This window comes from Mytilus galloprovincialis, chromosome 8 (assembly GCF_965363235.1).
Source record: "Mytilus galloprovincialis chromosome 8, xbMytGall1.hap1.1, whole genome shotgun sequence".
NCBI lineage: Eukaryota > Metazoa > Mollusca > Bivalvia > Mytilida > Mytilidae > Mytilus > Mytilus galloprovincialis.
Genome location: NC_134845.1, coordinates 17,137,270 through 17,157,505, shown reverse-complemented (window position 1 = coordinate 17,157,505; position 20,236 = coordinate 17,137,270). Strand labels below are relative to the sequence as shown.

The 20,236-nt window shown below is 32.9% G+C and overlaps 1 long non-coding RNA gene across 1 annotated transcript; it reads left to right on the top strand.

Annotated features, from left to right (window-relative positions):
- The first annotated feature begins 1,838 nt into the window (after nt 1-1,838).
- Nucleotides 1,839-20,009, top strand: LOC143085210 (uncharacterized). Its single transcript, XR_012981270.1, has 3 exons — nt 1,839-1,926; nt 13,650-14,445; nt 16,201-20,009. It is a non-coding gene; the product is annotated as an uncharacterized LOC143085210 (long non-coding RNA).
- Nucleotides 20,010-20,236: the final 227 nt, after the last annotated feature.

Genomic DNA, 20,236 nt, shown 5'->3' with positions numbered 1-20,236 from the left:
GTCTGTTCAAAAGTTATAACAACATAATTCTTAATACTATATTAACAACTGTATATCTTTTAAAAGGTAACAGATATCAACCTACTATAAACTGCAAAGATGATCAGTTATTGAAGACCTTCAATTTGAGGTCACTGTCAGGTCATGATGAATTTCACCTTGACCTCCACATTATACTCTGACCTTGACCTTGTGACATTTGAAAGGTCAAGTGGTCTTTAATTGAATGGTGGTAGTCTCATGTCTCTACGACTTCCGGTTCTTAAGTTTGGTACTGCATCATATATTTGATTATTAATTGTGACCTTGGTGAACTTTGAAATTGTCCCAATTCTTTTTCTATAATGTTGTCCTTTAACTGTAGATCATTTACAATTGAACAGATTTGAGATATATATTGTCGTTTTAGAGATAATGCAGTTTGAAATTTTGCGAGCGGCGGCATGTACTTCTGAATCAACAACAGCTTACCACTTAAAATGTTTAAGAAATTGAAAAGGTTAACATAGTTATATGTTTGACCAAATATCAAAAACATTCCATGGAAAAAAGCACCAAAAAATCATTTTGAAATTTTCATGTTTTGCATTGACTTTGTAAGTTTCATAACTTCTATTTATAGCGTTGATATTGCATCAGTTTTGGCACTTTGTCAAATGGGGTCATCTGATATATCAAATTGAAGGTCTCAATAAACTCTACTTTAAAATGAAAATTTAAAACCTCTTTTTCATCCCAGGGGGAAGGGTGGGGTCATTTAGTGCAAAAATTCAAATTTCTCAGATAGTAAGGTTGTCGCATATCAAGTGAAAGAACATAAAGCGTACATTTCAAATTTCAAATTGACGTGCCCCAAAAATTGGTTGGATGGGGTCATTGAGTGCAAAAACTAAATTTTCTTTTACGATAGGGTTAATTGTTGTATATCAAATGAAAGGTCACGATATGTACATTTTAAATATCAAATTTCCGACCTCCAAAAATTAGTTGGATGGGGTTATCAAGTGCAAAAATCAAACTTTCTAGAACATGACGTTGTCGCATATCAAATGAAAGCTCATCTAGTATATGTTACATATATCATACTTCCGATCCCGAAAATGTAGCCGGATGAGGTCATTATAATTAAGTGTTAAAAGCGCAAAGTTTCAGAAGGTATGCTTGTCGTATATCAAACGAAAGGTCGTTCAAAGTACATTACGAAAATATCCCCTTTACAGGAAAGACCTTTCAATTGTTTTACAAACAATTGAGATACTAGTATGTATATATTTTTATATTCGGTCAAAAGCTCTCTAGAGCTTGTGTTGTATTTTAACTTATGCCGAATCAAAACAATTTTTTTCTTATCTTATCTAATAATATTGTGATGTGGTTGTCTCAATTTATGATTTTTCCAACCGAGTTACAGCTACCTAATGGTCGGTTGCCTTTTCTTTGTTTTACTGTGTTTTTTCTATTATTTTAACTGCACTTGTAAGGATTTTCCAGATTGGTTAAAGAATTAAAAATTATGCTTTATGCATTTAATGCGAAAAAAGATTTTCTTGATTTACTTTCACAATATGCTCATAATTCCAAAAATGCGAAGGCTAAAAGCTAAGGTATACATGTTTTGATATTTGAACATGTTGAATACTTGAGGATCTTTGTTACCAAAAGTGACATGTAAAAAAATGTCAAATTGGTATAAAAATTGTATGCCGAAGTAAGACATGCGTTTCAAATACAAGTTAAAATGATAGATAAAGAACGCATGTAGTAAATATTTTTTGACCTATTTACGGTTTTGTCACGTGAACAAATAATGTATAATTGACGGCTAAATATAGCCACAAGGAAGTTGTAATCAAGGACATTGAAAACGTGTTTGCTGCATTATAATGGAATATTGTATCTATTTCATATGTCTTCTTAACTGATATTGTAAGTAATTTTGACATGTTTAAATCAATGATACAAGAAATTTGAAGGTTTTCTTTACTTTCTTTGCAAATTATTGTCCAACAACACTTGTTCTTTTCATAGATTTTGAACCTAGCTAGGGTTACAGTGAGTGGCCCGACATGTGAAACAAGCGTTTTATATTGAATATACCAGTATTTCAACGTTATTATTCAAGCATTTATCAAATACTCCTTTTATTGGAATTTTTGATTCTCAATATTATGGTCTTCGACTTCTTACTTCATTTAGTTTCTAGAATGCAAACCGTTGCAACTTTGCCGATCTTTGCCAGTATATGCGTAAAGGGAAAACGGTAGTATTTATTCTTCCATAGGCGACAATCCTAACATGTTTTAAATTACCACTTAATATAAAAAAAAAACCTTGACAAAACAGTTATGTGTGATATTAGTATTTCATTATTCTGTTTTAGAAATTGAAGTCAAATGGTAGCATAACCATCGTCGAACAAATAAACAGTACTAAACGATGGAACGAATAATTCTCAATAAAATATTTCAATGTGTTTCAAAACTTATATTGTAAATATACACACTGCAGTTATTCATAAATAAATAGTATTAAAAAAATATTTTACCCTTTCATCCAAGCACAGTGCTCCTACATGTGTATAAGTTGACTTCCTGCACCTGCCTTGGGTACACCAAAGGCAAACCTGAAGCCAGGAAAATATGATACTACTTTTTCCCTCTATATGTATTTTTTTTTTCTTTTTTACACAACTTACATTGTAATTTTCAATGTCATTATGATAAAATCATGACAAGACAATGATGTGGGCTTTAAGCATTTTTAGGTGTAACGGAAATAAATGAATCGATGCATTCATATATACTAAACTAAATCACTTAGGCCTGTTTACGTTTTGTTTTTACATTTATTACGAATCCATAGCGTAAAATCGACAAAAATATATTTCCTTTGGTGATTGCTTATATAAAACTTTGACTTCTTATTATCATGATTATCCTTTTTGTTATGGTGCCGAAGTTTACCAATCGTCACCTTGATAAACAATCAGCACAAAATCCTGTAGCACGTGAAAATCAAGTGATAACAGTCACTGTGATTGCTATTTTTTTTTATATTTTCCATGCGTCCATATTTGCCATTTGAACGTTGATTTAATTAAACAATTGCTAAATTAATTAGGATCTGTTATAATTTGAATTTTCCCTTGGTTTACCCTCAGATAGACCATGTTGCAGAATCATTGTTATAAACGTTAATACACCAATACAGTTGATCATTTAAAATACGTGAAGAATCTATACTACTAAAGGAAGAGACCGATTTCACTGAGCCGCATGTTCTCTGAAACCATACAAAGTCAGAAATATTTGTGAAATGACGTATAAATGTAGTGTTTTGCAATTCCTAAACTTGTCTTTGAAACAATCTTTTTTCCACAGAAAACGCCAATTTTTGAGAAAATATCCAAATTTGGAGACCGTTATCGATCCGTGTCATATACGCACTTCCGGTATTTGAAACTAATAGACAACTTTCGAGTTCGATGCATTTCCGTCAAAAACTCTGGTTTTAGTGAACGTCATTTGTGCGTTTAGGGGTGTCGTCGCTTCCATTCCAATGTTGAGCGAGTGATTGGAAAACTATAATTCTATATTGTACGAATTATTCGGCAAATTGAATTCTCAAAATTGACAATCAACACTGCTGTCATTAGGGAATTGTCAGTAAGTACCTACAGAGCAACCATTATTTCTAGTTTATCCTGCACAATGACGATCACTAAGACGCTTGTTGAACGTAAATAGTGCAGGGATACAGGCGACCCCCTCTATCTGGTAAATGACGTCATAAAGGCGTGCATAATTGACGAGTTTTTGCCGGTGACGGATGAACTCGAAAGTGGTCTATAATTACGGACTCAGACTTGTAAAACTATGATAATTTTCTGGACTTCGTTTAAGATGTCACAATAAAAAAAAAAAAAAAAAAAAAAAAAAAAAAATTCCGACCTACCGACCATATTTTTCAAAATGATGTTTCCGGAAACACAGAATTTTTGTTAGACCTAGGGGACGGTTTACACATAAACATTGGGGAGGGTCTGGACGTCGAGTGCCTGTGGCCTGAGCCAACGTTTACAAATTTTGTCACATCTTCATGCACTCCACCCCTTTTCACTCACTGCATATTTTAACAACTGTCCAAAAAAGGAATACGTGTTGAACGTGTTGAAGTGATCTCGATCATGGCAGCCTAGGCCAACACTTAAAATTTGTCACATGCACAATGCCCATGGCATGGCAGCCTTTGCCAACGCTTACAATTTGTAACATGCACAATGCCCATGGCATACACTACAATCATATTATACATGTCATAAATTCAAAACATTTGTCATAAAAATGCAGGCTGAAATGTTCTTACCCCCACATAATTTTGAAACTGAATCTGTTGTAAATTAGTGGTGGACCCTCCTCAAACACAGACTGAAATGTCGATACTTATAAAAATTTACCCCCTCCTGTATAAATTGCGGACTGAAATACACGTATACCTTAAATCAGACACTCGATGGCTGAAATGTCATGACCTAAAATTACTTCCCTTATATAAAGTTGTGTGCTATGTGCTGAAATATGTCTCTAAGCAAACGATCGCAGCCTGAAATGTTGTTACCTTAATTGCCTCCCCTATATAAACTTGCGGACGGATTTTCTAGACATTTTACCCTTGAGCTGGCAGTCTAGAGTATCAGTGGCGTAGCTAGGGATAAAATAATGTGGATAGTTTCCATTACAAGAAAAATGTGGGGTGGTAAATTTTGGTAAATACTTTTTACTGGAAACACTTGGATGCACAAGCATACAAGTTACATGTAACTACAGTATAATAAATATTATATACAATGAAACCTGCCGAAACCGACAATCTTGTGGACTAAGATTTTGTTCAGTTTAGACAGGTTTGACTGTAATAATAATTAGTTACTCACGGTGTCTATCCATATCGGATCCTTTACGCGCAATTCGGTGGTACGCGGCTCCTTTGTGAACAGATAACGGATCCTTGCCGTAAAAACAACGTGGTGTTGTTAGATCTTGTTAGAAAGTTATGGATAACAACAAATCAGAGAGGTATTTTGTGTTAAATTCTTAGTTCACGGAACTTTAGAATGTCAAACTGATCCACTCTTCTTATGACTATAGATAGTTTTAAGAATAACATGCTATTTTTACAAGAAAAAGTGGGCAAGTGTCTCACATAACCTTTGTTTTTTTTCCCCAAAAAACAGCGTTTTATGCATGTTATTTCTGTAAATATCGATTTGAATAAACAGTTCATCATTTTTTAATTGCTCATTTCATTTTATTGAGTATAAAAGAGTATACAATACGCTCCAGATAGAATTAAAAGACCGTGTTGGAAACGGATCCTTCACGAGTAGCTTTGTATGCACAAAAAAAGTGGCAACGGAATCTTCACGAGAAACAGGCAACGGATTCTTTACGATTCTCTCTACTTCTTATATATCATTTATCTTTCAGAAAAAAGGGAAGCAAGAGGAAATCTAGTTTTCTTTGGTTGCACAAACCCAAAAAGAGGAAAAATGTGGAGGTCAAAAGCACCCCAACCGCGAGGGGTGTTTTAAATTTCGTGGTTATTTGCATAATGTGGCTAATACATTGAAAAATAGAAACATCTTTATTTTGGAAATTAATTAAACAAAACAAAACAACGCATATCATTTTAAATTTATTCTTACAAAAAATAACAAGAACGAATCAGCACAAGAAAAAACCCATGCACTGTGAGCTATCGCTGTAAAATACAAACAAAAAAGAAAAAAATGCACTACAAGCTATTGCTGTAAAATACTGACAAAAAAGAAGAAAAAACATCCACTGTGAGCTAGCTATTCATGTAAAATACTGATGAAAACCCCTATAAAATGCATATTTTGCAACAATTCAAGAAAAACAAATCAAATAATGGAATGTGGAAAAATCACAAAGCTTGTATCTATTACTACAGGCACATGGGGTAAAAGCATTTTTTTTTACTAAATGTTAAAACTTGGTTATTATTCTAAGTCTCGTTTTCATGTTCCAACAATATGGTTTCAATAACACTACTGTATGGACGCACAAATGAAGCCGAAAAAGGTGAAATAATCAAAACCTTTTATCAAATACTAGTATGATACTTAAGAAATAAGGAATAAATAATAAATATTTGTTTTTATTCCCCAAGTGCCTGTGGTTAATTCCCGTTATCTGTGCAGTTACATGGTACCAGGATTGTCATGTGCATATACTTAATAATAGTTTATAACCATCCTTTGGTATTATATACGTCAAGTGACGGTGATTCACTAATGAGCAGACATTAAATCCCAACTTTACTGGTGGCCAGTCCTTTTGACATGTTTATATACACTAGAACGGTGGTTAAAAAAACTACCACATTGAGAACACTGATAGCTATCAGGATCGTTGTGCACCTTCAGATGTTCCTTCAGGTAGCGTTGACATTTGAACTGTTTGGCACATGTATCACAGGAAAAAGGTTTGCCTTGTTTTCCACAGTGCTTCACATGTCGGCGAAGATTGGCTTGAAATTGGTATCTTTTATCGCATTTTGAGCATTCATAGGGCTTATTATTTTCGTGTTTGTTTCTATGGCCATCATAGTCATTTTTGTAGTTAAATCCGTGACCACAAAACTGGCACAGGTACCTGAAATCTCCATCATGTTAATCGTAAATATATGCATTTTACATGCACATTCAGGGGGCGGAGGTCATAATAGAAATTGATAGAAATCGTGTTTTCATGATCCTAGCAAAAAATGTAATTATAAGTATAGAATGCTTATTTTAGTAATTTTATAGGGTTGTAAAATGCTTCATACAAAATGTACTTCGGTCAACGGTTTTACACCCCAATAAATTTACAAAAAGAAACATTCAATTCTTAAATAAAAACCAGAGGCTGTGGTATAAATGCCAATTTGGCCACAAAAAGACCACAGGACCAAGGTATTATAGGTAACCGTAGAGCCTTTAACAGTGAGCATATTCATACAGTATAGCAACCTTTGAAAGACTCAGCATGTAATAGTGTTTAAATACTATCGTAAAAATTTAAATACTGAATTAGGAAAAGCAGAAATTTGGATTTCAAAGTCAACATTTCATTGAATTTATAAGAAATCTGATTATAGTCTAAATTTGAAGAATGTTCACGATATCATAAAATTAGGACAAGACTGACTGAAGTTGGATAAGTTTAAAGGCGTATAGCTAGCATCCATAAGAAACGACATTTTGTTTTTCAGAAAAGACCTTTCTTTTTTTGGATTTTGATTGGCATAATTTTCGTTGTGTGATGGGTATATTAAATTTTTTAAAGAAAACATTAATATCAAAAGAAACAATTTTCAGATAAGCTAGGCTGGGTTTGTTTTAATGACTGCAGTGGCCAATATTTCGGTACATATTATTCATGTTATCCTAGAGACTTTAATAAACCCTATTTCCATTTTACAGCTTTAAAGCGCTTTGATGTAAAAATATTTTTCAGAACTGTGAATATATTATAAAACTATCGGTAAAGGATGTTATGTTATTCATAACTAATTGGACAGTTTTTTCATACTTTTAATTCTTGATTACAAAAAATATGATCAGAAAAACCTTAAATGATCGTCGATTTATCCAAAAGTTTTGAAGTTGCACATAGGAAGTAGGGCACATTAGGAATTTTTATGTAGTTTCTTATCCCCTGAGATTTTGGCTCAGCTGTCAAAGAACAAATGTATGAAATGTTCAATCGCCGAAAATTTCTAAAGACAAGTAGTTTAGATTTCCCAACTTGGCAAAAGTCGTAGGAATATTGTTTGTCGTCAATACGTAGTCAACTACGTCAGTAGTCTTTAAATAAGTTCCACTGTTCATGCTGTTGGCGGCAATTTTAAATTATAAGACGAAATTTTTGTATCTTTTCAATTTGGAGGCAGGGGTTCAAGTAGCGGTTGTCCGAGGTGACGTCTGCGAACTTCCACTTTTGCAGTCGGACTTTCGACTTGGTTACTAGCTACGCTCGACATGCACGACTTGAGAGGAAATAAAAAAATAACTTTGCAAACCTTTTTACCAAAGTCTCCTAATAAACGATCTCAAAACTTGTTTTTAGCATTATTATTCATGACAGCGATGTTCATTTTGTTCAACCGCTAGCTTTATACAGAAAATCGCCGAAAAATAATGTGTAAATTCGAGTAAAATCGTATATGACAAAAACAACATTGAAAACAAAATGGCTGACATGAGAAGAAAATTCTAATATCGGATCCGATTCCGGAAGCGGATATGGGTAATTCCGGGTTTTGGCGATCTTTGAACTTTTAAAAAAATCAGACAGATGACAAAATAAATCTTTCCATGTTAAATAAATATAAACACTAAAATTGAAAACCAAAAGATATATGTAAAAGAATGAAAAAACAGAAAATATTTTGTACTAAAAATGTGAGAAACGTACAATTAAATACAATGATGATGAAGTAGAGCAGAATATAATGGTGCAACAGTGCCAGCGTTCTAAAGATCCATAGGTATCCATAGGAAACTCAAAATTACTTTTTCACAAATTTAATGTCAAAATCAAATACAATGTGAGTCTTTGTGACAACTGGGAACAGTATATCTAACAATATATATGGTCCTGGTGACAGTATAATTTTTCTTTATCAGTAATAAATGTTGGTAAAGCAAGTTAGATGCTTTTAAAGTGTAAACATATTACTAAATGTGTATTTTTTTTCTCAATTTTGATGGGTCAGTTAAAATAGCTGGAAGTTTCTTATTTTACACATATAGTGCAACTAGATTATATGATACCTGAATGTAAGCAAATTATATGTATGTGGAGTCCTTTGGGGCACTCTACCCCCTCCTGTTTGATAACTTTGAAACGGATGAGATCCCCACCTCTCAACCATATACATTCATGTATGGGACTATATAACTAATCAAATGAAATATAGGTGAAGTCCCTAGGGTCACCCACCACATCCTGCTTCAGAACTTGGAAACAGTAGTGATCCTCACCCCTCAACCATATGTATTCATGTATTGGACAATATAACCAATCAAATGAAATACAGGGGGAGTCCCTGGGGTCACCCCACCACTCCTGTTTGGGAACTTTGAAACAGTCGAGATCCCTACCCCTAAACCATATATATTCATGTATGGGACAATATAATAAATCAAATGAAATATAGGGGAGTCCCTGTGGGTCATCCCACCCCTCCTGTTTGAGAACTTGGAAACGGTCAAGATCCCCACCCCTAAACCATATATATTCATGTATGGGACAATATAACAAATCATATGAAATATAGGTGGTGTTCGTGGGGCCACTCTACCCCTTCCTGTTTGAGAATTTGAAAACGGTTGAGATCATCTCCATAAACCATATAATTATATTCATGTATTGGACAATATAACAAATCAAATGAATTATAGGGGAGTCCCTAGGGTCACTGCACCCTCATGTTTGAGAACTTGAAAACAGTCGAGATCCTCACCACGTAACCATATATACTCATGTATGGGACTAAATAACAAATCAAATAAAATATAGGGGAAGTCCCTGCGGTCACCCCACCCCTCCTGTTGTTTGAGAACTTGGAAACAGTCGAGATCCTAACCTTAAATTAAACCATATATTTTCATGTATGGGACAAAAGAACAAATCAAATGAAATATAGGGAGAGTCCTAAGGGTCACCCTACCCAATCCTGTTTAATAACTTAGAAACAGATGAGATCCCCACCCCTCAACCATATATATTCATGTATTGGACAATATAACAAATCAAATGAAATATAGGGGAAGTCACTGGGGTCCCCCACCCCTAAACCATATATATTCATGTATGGGACAATATAAAAAATCAAATGAAAAATAGGGGTAGTCCCTAGGGTCACTCACACCCTCTTGTGTGTGTTTTGAGAACTTGTAAAAGATTGAGATACCAACTCCTAAACCATATTCATTCCTGTTTGTCATTTCAAAAAGATTGAATGACATACAAGGTCAATCTCATAGGCGTCACATATGCATATCACTTTGCTAGACCTAACACCTGTCATTTTATTCCAAACTTAGACATCATGGACTTGGGTTAAAGGTTGGAGTCATTTACATTTACTATGGACAGGTCAGTCAGACCTCACTATTGATCCCTGTAGTAGTAAACATTTGTCTGATTTGTGTCTCATAACTTTTGTACTGTAGAACACAAACTCAGTTTTCTTTCCAGAGAAGCAAGTCCATTCATACTTTTACAAGCTCGTACTAAGGTCAACTTGAAATACTAACAGTCAACTAATACGAACAATTACGAGCAAATAGAAGAACTGCAATTATTGCGAATTTGTACCACTGCTGACTCGAGACTCATGACCATGAAAAAAAAATATACTTGATATATACGTTGCTATTGAAAACCTTGATAAAATATGAATTATTTGCCTTAATGATTAATTCATTAAATGAACATAAATGTACAATTATATATGAATGTTTAATGTTTGTTCTTTTAAATCTTTAAAAAAAAAAATTGAAGCAACATTGCCACAGTTTTCATAATTATGTTTGCCTTGGTTTTTGTTTAACTGCCTACAGTGCTAACAGCGCTTTGATTTATTTTTATTTTCTTCCTATCTTTGCGTTATAACGCAAACCTTTGCTTAGCGCCACACATTTTTTTTAATTTTCTTCCTATCTTTGCGTTATAACGCACATCTTTGCATTATAGCGAAAACCTTTGCGATATAACGCAAACCTTTGCGATATAACGCAAACCTTTGCGTTATAACGCACACCACTGCGTTAATTAATATAACGCAAACCTCTGCGTTATAACGCAAAGGTATAACGCAAACCTTTGCGTTATAACGCACACCACTGCGTTATAACGCAAACCTTTGCGTTGTAACGCAAACCTCTGCGTTATAACGCAAACCTTTGCTTTATAACGCAAACATCTAGATTTTAGTTATTCATTTAGTTTTGCATATATATGTCTGTAGATGTCATTCATTTCGGTTGTTATTTACTAGTAGATAAAAAAAGAAACATACATACAAGGCCAACTCATTATAATAAATATGCATTGGAATAATGGAATACTTCAATCGAATTATACATTAATTAAGACTGATTTGTGCATCAGAAAAGTATATAATTTAACTAGAAAATAGATTTAGTATAGTATATAGGCATATTTAAATGGCACTGGTTACGGTTACATGGAAATGTAACAATAATAAAAATATTATTGTTACATTGGAGACTAATTGCCGGAATGCAAAGTTGGGTAAGGAACCGATTAATTACGAATGTAACAATAATTATTGAGGCTACGGTTACATTGCGTTATTGTTACATGAAAAACAGCAATGTACGCTAGATTAATTAAACTTAAATCTTCTATATAGTTTTGTTGCTTAATTCATTTATGTCTACTAAATAATACTTGTTATAATAATAAATAATAAATATTATTTTTCAACAAATGGTGTTTAAATAGTTTTAGGTATTAAGGGATTTGATGTTCTTAAAGATACTTCAAATTAGTAGTGCCAAAGACGAAAAATACAGTTCAATGGTTTGCTGTTGAAAACTCGGACTGAGAAAACTGTTCACTTTTAAGTATTTAACTGCACACCTACTCGTATTACTGTCATTATACTTTGAACAAAAGATGAAGAGATTCCTATTACCAATTTTGTTTGGGTGAAAAATTTAAAACTTGCATGGGATGCGTTTGAAACGAAACTGAAACAATATCAAGACACAAATTTCATACAGCTATACAAACGCACTTACCAAAAATTGATACACCAAAAGCAAAGTTGCTAACTGTGAACTAATACTGTGAACTTCTGTATACATGTATAAAATTGAGAATGGAAATGGGGAATGTGTCAAAGCGACAACAACCCGAACATAGAGCAGACAACAGCCGAAGGTCACCAATGGGTCTTCAATGTAGCGAGAAACTCCCGCACCCGTCGGAGGCGTCCTTCACAAATATGTATACTAGTTCAGTGATAATGGACGTCATACTAAACTCCGAATTATACACAAGAAAATAACATTAAAAAATCATACAAGACTAACAAAGGCCATGCAAAGGCTCCTGACTTGAGAAAGGTGCAAAATTGCGGCGGGGTTAAACATGTTTATGAGATCTCAACCCTCCCCTATACCTCTAGCCAATATAGAAAAAAAAACAAACGCACAACACTACGCATAGTAAAACTCAGTTTAAGAGATGTCCGAGTCCTATTTCAGAATCCATGGAGGACGTACTATAAAAAAAATCAAAAAATTGTATGTTATACTTGCATGTATTGTAAATATAAGATAATGTCTTCAACTTTTATTATTTAGTACATATTACTAGTCCCATCGAACATTGCTGTTTTTCATGTAACAATAACGCAATGTAACCGTAGCCTCAATAATTATTGTTACATTCGTAATTAATCGGTTCCTTATCCAACCATGCATTCCGGCATTTAGTCCCCAATGTAACAATAATATTTTTATTATTGTTACATTTCCATGTAACCGTAGCCAGTGCCTATTTAAATTGAAAGATCAAAAATAATGTCATGCAATTATGAAACTTCCAAGTCAAATAGACAAAATGATCTTTCTGCTTTAAATGAATTATTAATAAGGAAACTTTTTTTTTAAATTTTGATGCAAGAAATCGTTTTTTTAAATCTCAGAATATGATAAAGATTCTTTGATAGAAAGTTATTGAATTTTCCTTTTAATATCATAGTGAAGTATTTTTAAGATGCTTGGGTAGCTATTTGAATGGAGAGAACATAATTTTATTAATAAAACATCTTCATTCTATACATTTATTGCCAAAGAGTAGCTTGTTTGAATCTAACCAACTTTACACAGTTCTAAAACGAGAGCTTACTTTGGAAGTATATTTATATTCGGTTATAGCTATATTAGCAGGGTTGATTTTTTTTCTTCGGTATAACCCCAATTTACTCAATTTTCTTTGTAATATATATACTAGTAGTAACATGGATATCGGTTTTGGGGGCCTCTATAGTTTGCTGTTGGGTTTGAGCCAATGCACCGTGTTAAAAACCATACTTTGGCCTATGATGGTTTACTTTTACGAATAGTGACTTAGATGGAGAGTTTTCTTATTGGCACTCATACCACATCTTCTTATATTATTCTGCTAATTATTAGTCAATGATATGTTCTAATTATTTAAACATTTTACTTTGCAATGACTACAAAGGTGATAAATTTTAATATATACAGCCTCCTCCATTAATAACTGCTGTTTCCTTTGAATTTTAAATAAGAAATAAGATAAAACAATGTTTGCGCTATTACGCAAATGTTTACGTTATATATCGCAAAGTTTTGCGTATATAACGCAAAGGTAAAGCGTTATATTGCAAAGGTTTGCGTTATATCGCAAATGTTTGCGTTATAACGCAAAGATAGGAAGAACAAGAAAAAAAATCAATGTGTGGCGCTAATACGCTTCTGTACAGGAGTATTTGTAAATCAATTGTTTTTTCTCAATTTTGTCAATTAGCAAAATAATAGTTTTTTATGATTTTTTTGTTTTATTTTTATGTTTTAGAATTTCAGAAAATGGCTCAAAGTGCAAAACAAAACTTCTGTGAAATGTGCATGAGTGCACGTGGGAGCCAATTTTGTTTAGATTGCAACCAGTATTTCTGTCTAAATTGCAAAACGAGTCATTTGCGAATTGCTGTTTGTCGAGATCATCGATTCAAGAACTCTGTAAGTGCGACATCAGACACATCACTTTTCTGTCAAGATCATAACGAATCACATGTTTTCATTTGTGATGAGTGTGAGGTTCCAGTGTGTAGAATTTGCACCGTCAAAAGCCACAAAGGACACTCAATGGCGGACATTGAAGAAACTGTTTCAAAAAAGAAAAACATGTTTTTAGCTTCTCTTAATTCAACCCTTAATACTGACGAAGTACTTGAGCTAGAAAATAGTGGTAATCAGATAGATCAATACGAAGTCATGTTAGATGAAAGCGTTAATTCAACAGTAGAAAGTATTCGAAGAGACGGTGAAGTCATCAAAATGTCGGTTGATGAAGTTGTGGGTCAGATGATACTAGAGGTAAATACAAAGTCATTCAACCAGAAAGTTTTGTTAAATGAGGCATTGAAGAAGACAAATGATGCCAAGGAGTTTACTAAAAGTCTGAGGTGTAAGGAGGCAGAAATTAGGACAAGCAAAGACAATATTGGTTTACTACTTGAAATGAAGTTATTAGAAGGCAGTTTTGAAAAGATGAAAGTTCCTTTTATCCCAACACCATACACTTTTAAGTACACTAAGTCGATGGCCAAAGAAGATGATATCAGAGCATTGATGGGCCAAGTTGAAATCAAGTGAGTCACATTTTCAGATTATATATACATATAAATGCCTTTTCAGATAATATATACATATAAATGCCTTTTCAGATAATATACGTCTAAAAAGTGTACAACAACACCAACATAAACAATTTTGGTCATATAGCTCTTCAACTGAAACGGTTTTTTATTCATCCTTGGTTTCTAAATATTCGGCTTTGAACGTTCCTGTTGAAGATAAATCCAGAGAAGCGCTTCGGGCGCACGAAATTTATAAAGTGTTGTTTTCATTTTTTTGCATTGCACAAGATCATATTTTTCTCTTACTGTTAATAACGTCTTAAAACTATATCCATTGGATGTTGGATGTTGGATGTGTACTAATTAATGTTTTGGTCTTGAATACATTATATTTTTATTAGTTGTCATTTGCTTTCAACTAGCTTTCAATAACTTCAGATTTGTACGTAGTATCTTGTGTTTGTGTTATCTGTTTTGTTGTTGCTTTGTATAGTTCTGAGAAGTTGAGCTTTTTTTCAAATCAAGTTTACAGTTTGTTCTTATATTGAACTGTTACACCACTGTCCAAAGTAAGGGGAGTTTTGGGCATCCGCAAAAATGTTTAACCGGACTACATTCTATACATGCCTGTTGTAAGCCAGAATCCTGCAAATGGATGGTTGTCGTTTGTTGCTGTCTATCATATTTGTTTTTTGTTTATTGTTTTGGACCCTTATTTTTGTTTTTTAACTTTTTTATAATTGTCATTTCGGGGTCTTTTATGGCTTGGTAGGCGATATGGATTGTGCTGATTTCAAAGATCGAAAGTGGAACTATATTTGAAAACTTCTACGTCATTTGGTATCTGCTGCAGAGTTGTCTCATTGGCAATCATGCCACATCTTCTTTATTTTATACAGGCTTTGTGTGACCAGTAAAAATCAGAATGAATATGTAGCATCTGGCATACTGTTGATATGTATTTACGTATACAATAGTAACATTTATGAAAAAGTTGGGGTAAATAATATATGTATTGCTTTGTGAACTAACATTGTAGCGTTCATCATTTAAACCATCATTGAAGCAAACGAAAAATCTCATGAAGATTTCCTATGGCTAAGAAAAAATAAAGATGCTAACTTTCTGATACTTAAAACCATTATAGGTCAAAGTACGGTCAGCCTATTTTTTCTCTGAATGGCTCTGACTGTCCTTTATTCAATACAAACCAGTTTTGTTTTGCCGAATGGCTCTGACTGTTCTTTTTCAATACAAACCAGTTTTTTTTTCTTTTTTGCCGAATGGCTCGGACTGTCCTTTATTCAATACAAGCCAGTGGTATTTTCGACTAAATGACCTTGGATGTCCTTAATTCAATACATGCCTATTTTTCTCCGAATGACTCTGACTGTCCTTTATTCAATACAAGCCATTAATATTTTTGTTTTAGTTCGAACGGCTCTGACTGTTCTTTATTTAATACAAGCCAGTGGTTTCTCCAAATGGCTTTGAATGTCCTTGATTTAATACATGCCTTTTTTCTCCGAAAGTGACCGACCTTTATTCAACACAAGCAAGTTTGTTTTTTTTCGCAAAATGGCTTTGCATGTCTACATATTTACATATTTATTCAATACAAGCCAGTGGTTTTTTTTTTCTTTTTATGGCTCTGACTTTTTTCATTCAGTTACTTTGATTGACAGAATTATTAGTTTACCTATTAAAAGCCAAAACTTTAATTTTAGAGAGAAATATTATTACGACAAAACATTTTTTTCGTTTCAGATTGGAAAATGTATTTGTAGATGAAGATGATGTTTTGTCAGGTAGAGTTTTTGAATCTGTACTTAGCCATGGAACAACATTTAGGAACGAAATTTGTTTTTTGAAAGATAGAATGAAAACTATAAAAAAAAGCCAAATGATACACAATTGCTGATTTTATTTTACAAAAGTCAGATGATGAATGAATTACGTAGTTCATATCTACCGAAGATTGTTCACGTTTTCATAGAAATCAATTCAAAGTGGAGACATTTCGTTTTGTCGTCGATTGACGAGTTAAATATGTACGTGCCAGGGTTGGTCGTTGCTGTTACTAAAGATCGCCCCGAAGCTGATGTTGTTATGATTGACAACGTGGCATCACCAAATAAGATTTATATATCTTGGTTTAAAAGGGGATCGCATTGTGTAGCGGAAATCGCCTTCGGTCAGAATTTTAAAGGCACTTCCAAGCTAAAGCAAGCAGCTTCGATGCTTGCAATTCTACATGGTATAGGATTTCGTCGTGAAATAACTAGATTGTACTGGATACTTTCAAAAAGTAAGCTACCAGATAAAAACGAGAACCAAATCATCAAGAGATTTGATCCGTATAGTATTCTTTTGTTAGGATGGATAAATCAGTATGAAAAGGGTGTTTGGACTTTCCAAGTAGAAGATCCAAACATTGAAGGCTTGAGTGAGCTCGATAAGGTCGTCCTTAACCTACTTTTTCCTCCATGTTTGACCAATGATTACAAACCAAAAGTAAGCCGAAAAACTGGGTTATTGTATTGCGGACGGAGAGTAATGGCAAACCACAATCACCCTGCCAGATCATTTACTGATGGACACTGTGGTCCAAACGATGGTGCAAACTGTCCATCTTGTAGAACTATTAAAGAACAAACAATTGGTAAAATGCTGCAGCTTAGTGAATTAGGTAAATTCCAAGGCTGGAGTGGCATGGTGTATTGCAACAATCCAAAAAAGAATTGCGGACCAAGTAACGGAAAACCGTGCCAATCATGTTATAATAACATCATAACTGCAGTCTAGTTTGGTGTTGATATCTGTATATACCTTTGTATACATGATGTATGAAAAAGGTCACACATAATTCAAGAACATTTTACACTTAGGAAGAACAAGACGCACACATTGCCATTGTGTTAGTTTTTGTTTCCATTTTGTAGATATGATTCTTTCATGTAACATTTCCCTTATCTTACGTATACTTTAGTGATTTGAGCTTTCTATTTGATCATTTGTTAATCGAAATTGATATTGATAAAAGTACATGTGAATCATTTGCACTTTTCTGATAAGTTATCTAACATGTATCGTGTAAAATTTTGTCTAAATAATCGTGTAGTTTCTGTTTAGCTTGCAATACACTTCTCGGTAAATTATGCCCTTTCTTAAAAAATATGTTTGTCACTGATGAGTCTTTGGTATACGAAACGCGCATCTGGCGAAGAAATTTTAAGGACTCTTTCCTTAAGGAGTTTTGTTGCTCTATCTAATTTTTAATTATTTGATATTAATTTGTCGTATTCATTTAGACAGGAGCCATGTTCCGAGGACCTCAGAGCTTTCAGCGAGGTGTAAACTTTTGCGACGTGTTGACGCACTTACTATGAACTCGAGATGAAAAACAGGTGAAATAAAAAGCGTTTATTCTGCTTGGTGGTTTGCATGTAAATTTTTGTGTAATCAAGAATGAATTCATCAAATTCATAATTTCTTGTCTAGAAAAAGGGATGCTATCAAAAGATACTTGTAAAAATTGCATAACACTTTATGACAGTGATACTTTATTTACAAGTATTATTACTTGATTGATACTTACAATGTATGTGAAATCTATTAAATGGGCCTTTTTCAAAAAAAATGTGGATTTTCTTGTACAATCAATATTTCTAAAAAAGTGTAAATATTTTTATCCAATTTTTAGATACACAATTTAGTTTTTGGTGTGTGTAACAAGTTCCAGCAAATTCAATATGACATTTAGCTACAGAAATTGCTTCCAGTGGGTTTCAAAGGGTCCAAAAACCCCAAAATTGCTTGTACGAAATTGAAAAACTGGTCTTTTTTAAATGCTGGTTTTAATACCCAGCGGAAATTATTATTTTTCTTTTGTTATTATAAATATATAGGTATCACTGCAGGTATGTATACACAAATACAGGGAATTATTAGATTGTATTAGCATTTTTTTTTACTTTTCATTTCGTACTTAAAAAAATGTCAACTACATAACACAAATGAAATAATGTTGCCAATAAACAACTGATTATATCCCTTGTAACTAAGGAAGTGCTCTCTACTTACTCTTCAACCTCTGATGACGTGTTTAAAGTTACAGGATGACATCATTGATTAATTTCATTATAGATTAGTTTTGGTGAGTACAAATTACTCCGTAATTTTATTCTATGTCAACTTTGTAACGGCAAAAACATTGATAAATTTTGGCATAAATATTTTTTTTTACATAAATCATTCAAAGTTTATAATACTGACTTTAATTCAATAAAAACCATTTATCTGGTAGTATTAGGGTCAGGAAAAACATCCAAAAACCACGAATAGGTCATCTACATAACGGTCAACTACATAACGTTATGTAGTTGACAAAAAGCGTTATGTAGTTGACAATGCTGAATTAAATTCACTTTAAAATATGTTTCTAAAAAGTGTTATTTTAACATGTTTAACTGTTTTGAAAAAAGTGTGATGATTTTTATGGAACTATATATCAAGCAAAATGTAAATATTATTAAAAAAAAATTAGGGACCGAAACTAAACCGTTATTTAGTTGACATATGTCCCATACTTGTTTCTATGTTATTTTTTAAAATATTTTTTTAGTAGCATTTAAGATTGCATATTTTTATTTCAGATTGTATTGTTGTTAAACTATTCAATTTCATATATAAAAGTTGAAAATTGAATATTTTTTTGTATTGTTATTTCACAACTGAAATATCCACATTTTTTGAAAACGACCCTAATAATATTTATGATACTCTATTGGTAAGGTATTAGGAAATCGAGAATCGCGTATGGTGTAATTATCAGACGATAATGTACCAATTAACTTATATCACAATGGTTATCATTACCTTGTCATATTTCAGTGTACAAAAAGAACTGTTATTAGAATGTTGTACGTCAGACGTGCGTTTCGTTTACAACGACGCGTCAGTGACGTTCAAATAAAAAAAGTGTCAATGGCCATGGGCCAAATATTACAAAGTTGAAGAGCATTTACAACCAAAATTTCTATCTTATAGTTAGAAAGAGTGAGGCCGTTTCGGATTTCCATGTATATATGAGGGACTTCTTTCAATAATATTTCAAACTTTTTATGGAAAAACAACAAACCCCATCACATTTGCAATTAAATGGAATGGAGGGTACTAGTGCTCACAATGACTCAAATTTAGTGTTTGAATTTAAAATCGTAAATTTCTAATATTCCAATTAGAGTTGTTCCTCTTAATTGTGTTTTTATCATAATAGAAATATAAGAATTGTGAACGTTTGTACAGTTTATTAAGATATTGCAGGTGACTTGCATATTTGGTTATTTTTTTCTTGATGATATATGATTACTTATTTAGGAGATGTTAGTCCAATAGTGAAGGTACAATCTGCCTTACCACCAGTGTTTCGAAATAGGTCTAAACCTTGTTACATGATTTACATACAAAAATGATAAAAATTTCAAATAATTATATTACAATGTATCTACAAAATGTATCTGTAACTACTAAATAAAGATTGCAACTCTTTAAAGTAAATATATAAGTACATCTTTCGTATCTTTCGTTCTTTTTCTTTTTGTCAATGAATGTACCTGATGAAAGTTACTATCTTGCTTTAAGTTATCAGACTCTTAGAACAAAAATGCGTAACCATTTAATAACCAATGTATAAAAAAACAAATGTTTCATCACTAAAAAGTAAAATAACAAAAATACCGAAGTCCAAGGAAAATACAAATCGGAAAGTCCGTTATCAAATGTCAAAATCAAAAGATCAAAC